The sequence below is a fragment of the Penaeus vannamei genome, chromosome 3, assembly GCF_042767895.1.
Source record: "Penaeus vannamei isolate JL-2024 chromosome 3, ASM4276789v1, whole genome shotgun sequence".
Taxonomy (NCBI): Eukaryota; Metazoa; Arthropoda; class Malacostraca; order Decapoda; family Penaeidae; genus Penaeus; species Penaeus vannamei.
Genome location: NC_091551.1, coordinates 8,310,594 through 8,318,093, shown reverse-complemented (window position 1 = coordinate 8,318,093; position 7,500 = coordinate 8,310,594). Strand labels below are relative to the sequence as shown.

General features: G+C 50.8%; 1 protein-coding gene across 30 annotated transcripts in view; it reads left to right on the top strand.

Annotated features, from left to right (window-relative positions):
* Positions 1-7,500, top strand: part of Graf (GTPase regulator associated with FAK) — a 189,599-nt gene that overhangs the window by 135,530 nt on the left and 46,569 nt on the right. For 4 of the 30 annotated variants that reach the window (XM_070140717.1, XM_027361820.2, XM_070140713.1 and 1 more), the window contains exon 2: positions 460-765. The exons of the other annotated variants lie outside the window; for them this stretch is intronic. The gene's annotated coding sequence lies outside the window, so the exon portion shown is untranslated. The remainder of the gene's footprint in view (positions 1-459; positions 766-7,500) is intronic. 30 annotated transcript variants of the gene reach the window in all.

The following is a 7,500-nucleotide window of genomic DNA, read 5'->3' as shown; positions in this document are numbered from 1 at the left end:
CTAGGACGTGAAACTTGCCACATGTCTTGCGACCCCGACTGCTCAGTGTCGTGCTCGTATGTTGTTTGCGAGGAGTGTGTGTGAGCTTGTACCGATCCCGCTCTGCCCGCCATAGTGCTCGAGTGGTTATATCATGTATTTCTTCGTGCTGTTATTTTCTTTCTCCGAATATAGTGTGTTTTCTTTTTCTGCCGTGAAGATTAGCTCAGTTCGCTCCATTTTGTCCCCAATTAGGAATCCAATCTCTGGAATCGAGTGTCATTCGCACTGAGGGAACAAGTGCAGAGCGGCAGGCCGAAAGCAGGGCGGGCGGTGCAGGTTGGAAATTGAGTTTCAGGATGATGACCACAAATGTCCCTCGCAGTAGTCGAGCTACTTAATATTCATGAGCGTGGAGTGTGCTTGTTTACCCAACTGTGAACTGTTAACATCACGCTTGTTTATATGCTTTTTTCGCAGAATTCAGTGTCGTATTTTGTTATAAAAAAGAAAGTTCTGAATTGTAGATAAAACAAATCCCAAAGACTTGGACACCTTTAGCGTCTTCCCCCAAATCGAAAGACTTGATATGCGACATGTCTAACGTCTGTGGCGGCGCGGATCACACGGGGGAGCCGCTCTGAACTTGCGGCGCTGTTATCCCGCATTGTCGCTGATTGGACCACGCGAACCCGGGTAATGCGAGAGACTTAGACACTGCTCGAGCCCGTACCACGAAAGGGTACAGCATGGTACACCAACACCACGCCACGCAATGGAGTGGAGGTAAGAGAAAGGGGCGCTGCTGTTTCACCGCTTTAATTTTTTTTTTTTTTTTTTTTGAGTTTTCCCGTTATTGGATTTCCAGTTCTAAAAATAGCCTCCGTTCTCGACATTCAGCGTTGTGGAATTCAGAAGATGTTGTAATAAGAATTGGACACGTGGGGATTGCACGCACTTAACCTTTGAACGATGACAACCTGACAGCCTCAATGTAGTAACGGGGCCACCTGCCTTCCTATGCCCCGGGTGTGTGCTTATGCTAATCTCGATCCAGTCAGAACGGGGGAGGGGGTGGGGGGAGGGAGGGGTATGGCTCTTATAATAGGTGGCGCGTGGGTGGGGACATCAGTGGATGATTGTAATAAAAGGGTGGATCAAAATACTGCCTATGTAGACGGTGGATGGTATGCTAATTGGGGGTGCCTGGCCCTTGTTGTTGAAGGGGGTGGGGAGGGAAGGTAGTGAGGTGGAGGAGGAGGGAAAGGAGGGAATGGGTTGAGGGTTGGATGACGCTGCCACTGCTGCTGGAGGTGCCTCGACATCAGACCCACTGGTGGGTCTGATGTCACGTATGCTTTTGCTGTTGTATTTAGCTGGTACCCTCCAGCACCAGCTAAATACACGAGAAACGGCTTAATAGGACGGCCACAGAATGGAAAAGGAAGGTGGGGAAGGACAGGAGTTTTGTTGGCGCTGGAAGGGTGATAGATTGGGAGGGGAGGGGGTTGGGGGAGATAGCAGTTCCAGACTCACGATAGCATCACGCACGGGGTAAGTGTGTCAAGGCCAACGCAGGTGTCGGGTCGAGGTGGCGGTGTCTGGGATTCGGGTGTCCGTGGCGGCTTCTGGGGCTGCGGGGAGGGGGCGGCGGGCAGGAAGACGGGGGCACAGGGACAATAAAGGCTGCAGGGCCGATTGTCGAGGACGGCAATGAGGATATGGATGAGGATCACGACTGCCACGGATATCAATCCCTGGTTGAGGCACCTGAGTAGAGCGTTCGTAAGGTGGGTTATTTCGTAAGGTGTGGTAGCGGTGACAAATTAATAGACAGCTATTATTACATTGTCATGCCCGACTGACGGAAAGGAACATGGAGCAGAGGGTTGATGCAAAATGAATGGGGCTAATGATGTGGTTATGTATCTGAAGTCAGAGAGAAGAATGAGTGAATGAATGAATAGAGAGAGAGAAAGAGAGAGGGAGAGAGTGAGTAAGTGAGAGTAACGTCGATAACAAGCAAAGCAGTCGGCTAATGGCATGAATCGGGATGAAGAGGAATGTGGGGCAGTGGAGTGTCGGGCGATTGTGCGAGATCCGGTCGTGTAGCGTTGCAGGGCTGGCCTCCGGCGGGTTGTGGTACCCAGGTGACGCCCACCATTATGTCGCAGGTGACACCTTACCCCAGGGCGCCGGATGTTGCTCGGGGGAAAAGGGGGATATTAAATAGAGTGTGGGTTAAGAGGTAATATTTTCATTATTATTTCGGCGGATGGAATGCAGGCGAATTTTGAATTTGAGAAAGGAGAGGAGATTGAGACGAGATGAGAGCCGAGGGAAGATTTAGGTTTGCTGTCAACGGGGATTAGAAGCGAGAGGATGCCGAGACCTGCGTTTATTGTACATAGAAGAAAGACAATTTTTAGCAGAGCATTGAATTGTGCAGTATCTAATGTAGGATCTTCTGGTTGTGCAAAAATCATGCAAAGCTGTTTTGATTTTCATAAACATAAGTACAAATAAACAAAGACTACATTGCCCAAGATATTGAGATGAAAGTCGTTATTAGATTCATGTACCTGCTGATGAGCATAAGCGTAAAGACGGCTGTTACAAGGCTTACTACCGGGATGCGATAAAAGCGGCCAAAGCCAAAGGCGGGAAGTCCGAAAGCATGTTGACGTCGAGAGGATGACGGCATCTCTCACATGCGGAGATGAGGCAGTGCTGTTGCTTCTCCAGATGTGGCCAGACGTCACGCCAAAGGACCCGAGGGCGAGCCACGAGGACGGGCCACGGAGCCAGAGCGACGCTGCCGACGGGGGGAGGAGGGCTGGTGTAAACAGAGATGACGTCACTCGGCGGCGTGGCTTAGAGGACGCGGCTTCCATCGCCTTAGGCATGCGCGCTAAAGTAAACGCAGCGCTTTTGTCGAGTGCCACTGGAGGCGTAGGCACGGAGAGGGAGGGAGGGGGGAGGGAGGGGGCCTACTCATCTTTCTCCGGAAAGAAGCATGTCAAAGAAGTGCGCTCAAAGAGGGACTGTCAAAGCCCTCGCCAGGGATCTCTTGGGGGAGGAGTGTATTTAGCTCTCAAGAATAAGATCGTTAAAGATTTACCCGATGGTGCTGAAGGAGACTTCCCTCAGTTTTTGCGTGCATTATGTTTTTTTTCTTTGTAAAAAGAGTTGGGATTGTTTCGTACCTTGCACGCTGCAATGGCTGGAAGTCGGGTCCCAAACTCAGACCATGAACATTAGTTCGCCGAAGGAAGATGCTCAGAGAACGCTTTTGAATGAGACAGGCATAGACAGACATAGGAACAGACGCAGTCATAGACACAGATGCAGACATAGACTGGCAGAGACACAGATACAGACATGGACATAGATACAGGCATAGACAAAGATACAGACAGACATAGACACAGAAACACGTAAACAGACACACAGACATAAGCAGATACACATACAAGAAAAAACACTAAGGACGCAGACACAGACAGACACAGATACAAGAGAGAAGAGACACTGAAGGACGCAGACACAGACATGGACAGACAGGCAGAGGCATAGAGGCAGAGATTCCTCAGATGGTGCGGGTCGCAGGTTGTGCGTGCCACCTGCGACCTATGTTCCCCGCGTGCCTCGCCGCCTGGGTAAATAACTGTGGTATTGAGCAAGACCTGCACGCGGCTTTTGTACTTGAACTGCGCTCCCGCTTTGGAAGGGACGTGAATGCGTCGCTAAAAAGAAAAGAGAGAGAGCAAGAGAAAGAGAGAGAGAGAAAGAGAGCAAGAGAGAGAGCAAGAGAGCAAGAGAGGGAGTTGGAGAGCAAGAGAGAGAGAGAGAGAGCAAGAGAGAGAGAGCGAGAGAGAACAAGAGAGAGAGAGAGCGAGTGAGAGAAAGAGCGAGTGAGAGAAAGAGCGAGTGAGAGAAAGAGCGAGTGAGAAAAAGAGCGAGTGAGAGAAAGAGCGAGTGAGAGAAAGAGCGAGAGAGAGAAAGAGCGAGAGAGAGAGAAAGAGCGAGAGAGATGCTAAGGAAAAAGAAAGTAAAGATGTGGCGGAGATTGAAGGATACCTCCATCTCATTACGGAGGCACAATAAAGGCCGTGTCATGCCAACGGCCGATTCATTATACGGAGGAGGGACTCGATGAATTACTGCGTGTTTGAGACGGCGTTCTTTCCCGAGGCCGGGGGGGGGGGTCCGATTCCTCCCTTCAGTTGCATCTCTCCTCCTCTTCTTTTTCCTCCTCTTCCTCCTCCTCCCCCTCATCAGCATCTTCTTCGTCTTCGTCATCTCCGCCATTTTCTTCTTCTTCTTCTTCGTCTTCTTCTTCTTCTTCTTCTTCTTCTTCTTCTTCTTCTTCTTCTTCTTCTTCTTCTTCTTCTTCTTCTTCTTCTTCTTCTTCTTCTTCTTCCTCTTCCCCTCCTCCCCTCCCCCCCTCCCCCCCCCTCCCCTCCACCCCATCCCTTTCCTCTTCCTCGCCTCCAAAATGATTACGAGTCCCGCTCTGTTCCCTTGCCTTGTCTCGCTCGCTCGCTAATTATCGCGTGTTAATCTCACTTCCCCGCTTTGCATCGGAACCCGGAGATTTGCTCTCGCTTTCCTCCAGTCTCTCCTCTTCGCTTATCGCTGCACGCCTTCTCTCTGCTGTTGCATTGCATTGTTTGTTTGTGTGTTTAGTTATTTGATTATTTGTGTATATTATGGGTTTGTATTTATTTATTTATTTATGTATTTATTTATTTATTTATTTATTTATTTATTTATTTATTTATTCATTCATTTATTTATCCATCTGGGTATTAGTGTATATGTATTTAATTGTTTGTATATCTATTTGTTTGTTTATTTATTTGTCTACTTACGTATTTATTTGTATATATTCTTTCTTTACTCTCTCTCTCTCTCTCTCTCTCTCTCTCTCTCTCTCTCTCTCTCTCTCTCTCTCTCTCTCTCTCTCTCTCTCTCTCTCTCTCTCTCTCTCTCTCTCTCCTGAAAAAGGAGGGGGGGAGAAAGGGTGGGAGGGAGAAAAAGGAGAGGGAGAAGAGAAGGTGAGAGGGAGAAAAAGGAAGGGGAGAAGAAAGGGCGGGAGGGAGAAAATGAGTGGGAGAATGCTTAAAGGGAAAAGAGATGGGGAAAGAGAAACAGAGGAGAAAGGGAAGGGACCGAAAGGAGAAAAGGAGATGGGTAAGGGAAAATGGGGATTGGGGAGGGAGGTAAAGGGATAAGGGAGCGAAGGAGGGGGGGGGGATCAGGAGGAAGGGGAGGGAAGTGGGAAGGGGCAGATGTAGGGACTAACGCAGGAGAGGAGGAAGAATTGAAAGAAGAAGATTTGAGAGTGCGTGGAGGTGGCGGAGAGGGAGAGGGAAGGTGAAAGTGGAAATGAAAATGAATATGAAAATGAAAAAAAAGATACAAATGCAGATACAAATAAAAATGAAAAGGGAATTGGAGAGGGAAGGTAGAGAGGGAGGAACAGGGAGAGGGGAAGAGAAATTTAGAAGGGGAGATTGAAAGAGGGACATTTCATCATCATCATCATTGTTACTGTTATTATTGTTGTTGCTGTTTCTGTTTCATCCTGTGTAGATGATGATGGTGATGATGATGGTGATGGTGATGATGATAATAGTGATGGTGTGATAATGATGATTGATGGTGATTATGATTGGTGATGTTGATGGTGATGACGATGGTGATGATAATAATGATTGATGGTGATGGTGCTGATGTTTGATGATGATGGAGATGATGATGAAGATGATGATGGTGATATGATATATGATATGATAATAGCGGCTTTTATAGTTGTGATCATACGGATGGTGATAGCCAAGATGATGATAATGACAATGCTAGTGATAAAGATGATGAGAAAGGTAATTGTGATAATAATCTTCCTTCTCTCCTATCTCCTCTTCCTTCTCTCCTCTCTCCTCTTCCTTCTCTCCTCTCTCCTCTCTCCTCTTCTCCCTCCCCTTTCCCCTTTTTCGTCTTCCCCCTCTCCCCTTCTCCCGCCCACTTCCTACCGATACCTCATGATACATCCAACCTTCTCTCCTCCCCCTTCCCCTTCCTCTAATACCTCTCCCTCTACCTTCTCATTTCCCCCTTTCCTTCCCCTCCTCCACCTCCCCTTCCTTACCCCTTTCCCATTGCCCTCTCCTTCTCCTCTTCCCTCTCACCATCACCGTTCCCCCCCCCTTTATGTCCCTCCCCCTCCCCCTCCCACCTCCACCTTAATCCATCTCTTTTAACGCCTGCCGTCGCCCTTTATCTTTTGCAGTAAATAATAATTTATTACACAATACTTCTACTTCTTCTTTTTCTTCCTTCTTCTTCTTCTCCTTCTCCTTCTCCTCCTCCTCCTCTTCCTCCTCCTTCCTCCTCCTCCTCCTCCTCCTCCTCCTCCTCCTCCTCCTCCTCCTCCTCCTCCTCCTTCCTCCTCCTCCTCCTCCTCCTTTCTTCTTCCTCTTCTTCCTCTTCCTTCTCCTCCCTCCTCCTCTTCCTCCCTCTTCCTTCTCCTCCTCCCTCCTCCTTCTCCTCCTCCTTTCCTCCTCCTCCTCCTCCTCCTCCTCCTCCTCCTCCCCCTTTCCTTCGTCTTCTTCCTCCTCCTCTTCCTCCTCCACCTCCTCCTCCACCTCCTCCTCCACCTCCACCCTCCTCCACCACCACCTCCTCCTCCTCCTCCTCCTCCTCCTCCTCCTCCTCCTCCTCCTCCTCCTCCTTCTCCTCCTCCTCCTCCCCCCCTCCTCCTCCTCCTCCTCCTCCTCCTCCTCCTCCTCCCTCCTCCTCCTCCTCCGCCTTCCTCCTCCCTCCTCCTCCTCCTCCTCCTCCTCCTCCTCCGCCTTCTCCCTCCTCCGCCTTCTCCTCCTCCGCCTTCTCCTTCTCCTCCTCCTTCCTCCTCCTCCTCCTCCTCCTCCCTCCTCCTCCCTCCTCCTCATCCTCATCCTCCTTTCCTTCGTCTTCTTCCTCTTCCTCCTCCTCCTCCTCCTCCTCCTCCTCCTCCTCCTCCTCCTCCTCCCTCCTCCTCCCCCCCCTTTCCTTCGTCTTCTTCCTCCTCCTCTTCCTCCCCTCCACCTCCTCTCCCTCCACCTCCCTCCTCCCTCCACCTCCTCCCTCCACCTCCTCCTCCTCCTCCTCCTCCTCCTCCTCCTCCTCCCTCCTCCTCCTCCTCCCTCCTCCGCCTTCTCCTCCCCTCCTCCTCCTCCCTCCTCCTCCCTCCTCCGCCTTCTCCTCCTCCGGCCTTCTCCCTCCTCCGCCTTCTCCTTCTCCTCCTTCCTTCCTCCTCCCTCCTCCTCCCTCCTCCTCCTCCTCCTCCTCCTCCTCCTCCTCCTCCTCCTCCTCCTCCTCCTCCTCCTCCTCCGCCTTCCTCCTCCCCCTCCCCCTCCTCCTCCTCCCTCCTCCTCCTTCTCCCTCCTCCTCCTCCTCCTCCTCCCTCCTCCTCCTCCTCCTCCCTCCTCCTCCTCCTCCTCCCTCCGCCTTCTCCTCCCTCCGCCTTCTCCTCCTCCG